We start from the raw sequence: 6000 nt of genomic DNA, 5'->3' as shown, positions 1-6000 counted from the left end.
GCTTACTTATTTTGTTTGTTTTTATCTTGGCTCAAGCCCCACCCACAGAGATTCTGATTTAATTGATGGATGGAGTCCTGATATCTATGTTCCAAAAGTTTCACAAATAATGCTTTTTTGCAGCAAGGTGGAGAGAGCCACTTTTAAGGGACTAGTTCATTTTCCATTTCCCAGTTGTACCTAAGTGAGCCTAAGGATGGACTGAGAAGGGATGAGTTCCTCACCTCTGAGATAAGATGGGACAATGTTAAAATGAACAGCCATCTATCCATGTTAATTGAATATTAATTGAAATTATTAATTGAATACATACCTGTGCCAAACATGTCCCAGACACCTCCAATATCGCAGTGAACCAAGTAGACAAGGCCCTTGTCTTCCGACAGCTTGCTACCTGATGGGAAAGACAGAAGGTAAACCAGTCAAGAAACCAAGGAATCAATTGGCCTAATCATCTTCAGAAAATGGAAAAGTGCTGCAAACGAAATACAACACTTTCGCGAACATAGAAAATGTCTGGAACGTAGGAGTGCTTTAGAGAAGAGAGCCAAGGAAGGCATCTTAGCAGAATGACATTTGAGCTGCAACTTGAATGATGAGCAGGCCCCTATCGAGCAGAGTTCTGAGATAAATCTTCTAGGCAGGAGGCACAAAGAGCTCCCTGAGATACGGATTAGAATATTAGAGAAAAAGCTTAGGAGATCAGTGAGGCTAAAGTGGGGAAGTAAAGAGGAAAGTGGTGGAGATGGGACCACGAGGAAGCTGGAGGCATATGAGGCAAAGCCTTTTCGGGTATGAGGTAGAGTTCGAATTGGGTTCTAACTTGTAATGGAAAAAGGTTTGGGGTTGATTAAGTAGAGGAGGTCATCAGAACAACTATGAACAGAGCTGGGAGAAAGAGACCATAAGAGGTACACCCACAGTTTTCTGTTAGTAATAATAAAGAAAAGGATGGTTATAACTTCAAGAGTTTGTGTCTGAGCTTCAAGATGTGTGTGTGTGTGTGTGCGTGCGTGCGTGCGTGCGTGTGTGTGTGTGTTTCCCTTGGCACCATCAGAAATTCATCTTTTTCTGCCCTGTCTGTTCCCTCGAATGGTTCCTTAATAGATAAAAGCATAGGAGGGAATCCCAAAAATTTGAATTTCAAGTAATCAATCCCATCTTCCCATCTTCTGAGTTCCTAATATAACTGCTTCTAGCAAGAAAATAACTCTTCTGTCCTTTCTCCACATGCTTCGCAATATTTTTCTTACATATTTTAAGAGAATTAAAATTACATTTTTTTTTTTAAATTCTAGAAACAGTCAGGAGATGTGCAGGACGACAGAAGGGCGGTCACCTCCAGGAAGACGTTACGCAGTGCTGTCAGTCCCCTCACGGTTATCCCTGCTGGGATAAGGCACTTTAAATTTTGCACCCATTTAAAACTCCAGCAGCCCTAAGAGGAATATTTTTCTATCTTCCCTTTACATAAGATTTGAAGGCTACTAAGAGTGGATACGGTATTTGAGCGCAGAACAGATTCTTTTTATTTATAATCAAGGCTATTAACCAGTTTATCACATTTTCATTTACCAGCTATTTCTGTCTACAGTTTGATGACATAAAGGCATCTCCAGGGAAAAGAAGACAGACAGACACATCCACCTCATAGACTTGACTTCCCTCCTCCTCACGACCACAAGAACCGCCTTATTCACAGACTCATAGAACAATGTGCGATTTCAACATAATAGTATACTTCCCATTCCCTAAGCAAGGAAATCGAGTCACACGGGTTGGCAAAAGCTGAATCAAATTTAGAGAGCAAACATCCTCACTCTTACTCTAACGCTCTTTTTAATACACTGGACTGCCTTTGGCTCTCCTGGAAATGATAGAGGCTTCAACACAGACTTGTCCCAAACCCTAGAACTGTTGGTTTCATGATGAAGAGCTTGAGATCTGTTTGTTTTCTGATGCTACAGTGGAACCATTAACACCCATAGATCCTGACCTGCTGAGCGTATTAGGATTCTCTACAATCCGTACTGTGCAAGATTCTCAGATATCCTGGGGTTCCAGAATATCCCATGTTAAACCATATAAAGTCAGTGGAACTGTTATCTAGAACTTTTTAGATCCACAACACTTATACCATCTTTTTCAGAGCCATGCCTTCTTTATGTTATTATTCTCATCGAGAATGCCCTTCTCATTTTTTTTTTTGGAGAAAGGACTATAAAGCAAGCATTTTACCCAAGCCTCTGTCGTTATTTGATATACTTTACATGGTCTTAGACAAAAACAATTAGTAATTGCTATGATATAATCCACCTCTCTCTGCCCACATGAGACACAGTCATTCATTCGGTTTTCAAATTACCTGTATAAAGCCTTTTATATGTCAAGTACGGGGTTAGCAATCTGAAACACTGAGTCATTAAAATACAATCCCGGGCCTCGAAGAGCCAAAATTCAGTGAAAAGATTAATAGATTAACAGATTACAAAGAATGTGATAATCCACCAGAAAGTTTGCAGTTAGTTGAAACCTATAAATATTTAAATCTGTATAATGTGTCAGAGGCAATTTACATTGAAATTCTCTTCTGGGTTCAGATGATATCCTTCTATATATCATTTATTTTTACAGCCTATTCAATAACAATTTGCGATAGCCATATTATTTAAGTATTGTTATTTAACATGTCATATATTTATACTTCGTGTTCTGAATGACTTTTTGAGAAAAGGTGTTGTGTCATGTATGTGCATGTGCATATCCTCTAAAAACTTCTGAAATATATATTATTGTAAGTGTTCAATATTCTTTGTTTTTATTGGAAAGTACACCACATAATTAATCAAACTGTATACAGAATTGCATCTTTAATAAACTCTTTACAACCTTTCAACAAAGATATACACAACTTATAGTTCACAAATTTGATTTCTGTTTTGCAGGAACTTCAGTCTGGCAGGTATGAATAGCTACAGATTTTATTTTCTCTCTTTAAATAGTATATATTCAGTACATAATAATCCATTAATTAAACCACATTATCTTTGGATCCTATCTCTATTATAGCTCAACACTAGCATAGCTTAAAATGTTATCTCTAATCCCCTTTCAAAATTTAGCAACCAAACTGTAATCTGAATATAGGGACACACAATAACTTTGTTGAAAAAAGTCTTGCATGCAAAAGTAATGCAAGAGAGAAAAAATATAAATGCTTGTCCATCTCTGTTTATTCCAAAAAACTTAAAAACAACACTTCACACTGAATCCTCCCCTATCTCATTCCAAGCTCTTCCAATCTTGGTTTTATCTGCCATACTTGTATGCCATAAATGTTGAAAGTAATTGCCCACATGTATCTGGCAATATAACTCTCCATAATTGCTTTAGTAATAGCCTATGCATAAAAAAAGTATCCAAAGAAAACTCATGATTTTTATCTCTTTATCGAGAATTAGTGTAGAGAAAAACTGACTATCATGCCTCCGTAGATTTTCAGGCTATGAACTTACCACAGAATAATGTATTAATTAATTGTCATAATTATGACCAAAATATAAAAAAAACAACTTTATTAATTTTTATGTTTCATCAATAGCTGCAAAAGTCCTGGAAAAAAAGGCATTTCTGCTCTATGCTTTTTAAAGATTAAATTAGCATAAATTAGTAATTGTTTCACTAATTTAAATTGGAAAATGAACAAATTAAAATTAGTCAAGTAGAAGCTGAGACAGTTTTCTGATTCTAAATCCATATTATTTCCTCTGCTCTTGTAAAATATAAGATAGCATAAAATTCTGATATAAATTTTAGATTTTTTTCATGAGAAATAACAATGCATATTATTTTAAGCTAATGAACAAATTAAGAACTATGTAGGACCAAGAGTCATCTTTATATACAGTCAATTCACTAGTGTGTATTTCTTATAAAACATATCATAAGTTATGCACATTCATTATTTAATATCACTACAACTGACATTTCTTATTTAACTGTGGTAAGATTATCTAATTGTAAAGGAAAGGGTCCTGGACTTTGATTTGTTCCTATTTAATATCGGCCTCTAACTGAGAGATTGGATCGGTGTTCACTTGTCCTTACTCATAGCTTTTATCTTCTCCCCACTTTCAATGCGATCACCTTCTGAAAATGACAGGACTGTGCCAGACACAGTACCGGCTTAATGGATCTACCATCGCAGCACTTTCTGTGATTAAAATGGGCAGATGAAAATAGATCATCCCCTAAGTTCAATATTCAAAGTGGGAAGAGCTATGTTACATCAAATTAACCATACTTGTGTGGACACATCTCTGTTCCAGGTCATGGCTACGGATCAATAGACAGTCACTCTCTTAAGAGAAATATTCTGTAAATTAGTCGCAATATTCTATGTAATACAATTTGGAGCTTCAAATACAACTTTTCATTGAAATGTCACTAAGGGTTAAAGATGGAGTGGTATAAAACAATGTTTCTAACCCTTACAAATTCATTTTGGCGTTGCCTTCTGAACCTTGTGCATTTTATTTCTTTCCTTTACTGAGTGAATTTTCAAGTGGTCCTGCCATGAGCCAGTAGAATTACTAAGAGGTTTCTGATTTCATAGCTATTTTTTATTATATTTGGAAGCTGGTCTTAAATAGAGCTAAAACTCCAGGGCCACTATTTTACAGTAGTAAAGATTGACATCTAAATTATGATCTAAGGAAAGTACTAGGCCACAGCTTTCACTGAATGTCAAACGAAGTAAAAAATAAATTTGTCTCTGAAAATGCTGGCTATTTGATGTCTTTGAGAAATTTTCTAGCATATTAAATTCCAAAGCTCAGCAATGAAATTGTAATAGACATTTGGCTTACATCTATTACTCTTAGTTAATTCCCAGTTAAAGTTCCTTAAATCTAGCTTTAAGTGATTCTCTCTTTTCCTGGGGAAAATACACTGGCATATGATTTAAGAGCCTGAAGTAGATATTACAAGGGTTAGCAATGATCAACGGTAAGGCATAATGAAAAACAATCTGTTGCAAAAAGAATGGAGAGAAGGCAAATGGCATTTTTTATTCAATACCAGATTTCATCCAAAGAGCCAAAACTTTATATTTCATTCAAATCTAAGTAAATAACATGAGTCAGATGTTCTATTTTCCATGTAACTAAAGCCTAAGGAACTTAGAAAACATGCTTGAGGTCATTCGAATAGGAAGCAACATTCTGTGTGGCTAGAATAAGTTTTTCCCCCCATTCTCTCTATAGTTTTTTTTTTCAATTATTATTTAAATTGCAAAATCAAATTTAAATAACCACTCTTTGGATAGTCATCCAAAACCCACCATCCAATATGATGCAGATGCCCATACTCTGTATTTCCATACACCTTGCATTGTCATCTTAGACTTTATAAAAAATAATAGTAACAGCTCATTTCTCAATTTAACCTACTACACACTAATCTCATTGAAGGCAGGAATAATGCCTTATCAGATATAATAAACCTAATATCTGCCTTAACAACTGATACATATTGAGCAACTGGGAATGGTTGTTGCATAGAGTGGAGACATAGGTCTATGAAACTCCTAAGGTGATGCATTTCAGGAGATACAGCCAAAATAATAACATGGGGCAATTAGTCTAAACCAAAGTAGTAAACTGATGATGAGTTAGGTGGCATCACAAAGGGGTTTTTTTGGACAGGATAGGAGTTCTATGTGGCTAACTATGTCACCGAATAGCTATTCATCCTAAGATAATACCCATATTTAGTATAAAAGACAAATATAAGAAAGTTTCTCTTAAAGCCTAAGATGTCATAGCAGTTTCATTAAGCATTATGGGAGGGAATAAAAAGAGAGGCTGACTGACAATTGACTAAAACAAGGCTTAGAAAGTAAACTCATCAAGAAAGCAAATAACTTTTCATCATCAAGGCCCAAAGTAGGTCTTTTAACTAGCAGTTCAACCTTGAGCCTTATTTTTTGCAGACAAGTAG

General features: G+C 35.5%; 1 long non-coding RNA gene across 1 annotated transcript in view; it reads right to left on the bottom strand.

The window, feature by feature from the left end:
* Positions 1-326: 326 nt before the first annotated feature.
* Positions 327-6000, bottom strand: part of LOC107513703 — a 280405-nt gene continuing 274731 nt past the window's right edge. Inside the window, exon 5 of the long non-coding RNA XR_001597613.2 lies at positions 327-394. This is a non-coding gene — a long non-coding RNA (uncharacterized LOC107513703). The remainder of the gene's footprint in view (positions 395-6000) is intronic.

Source organism: Rousettus aegyptiacus, unplaced genomic scaffold (assembly GCF_014176215.1).
Source record: "Rousettus aegyptiacus isolate mRouAeg1 unplaced genomic scaffold, mRouAeg1.p scaffold_m13_p_14, whole genome shotgun sequence".
NCBI classification, from domain to species: Eukaryota; Metazoa; Chordata; class Mammalia; order Chiroptera; family Pteropodidae; genus Rousettus; species Rousettus aegyptiacus.
This window is presented reverse-complemented; position numbering and strand designations above follow the sequence as displayed.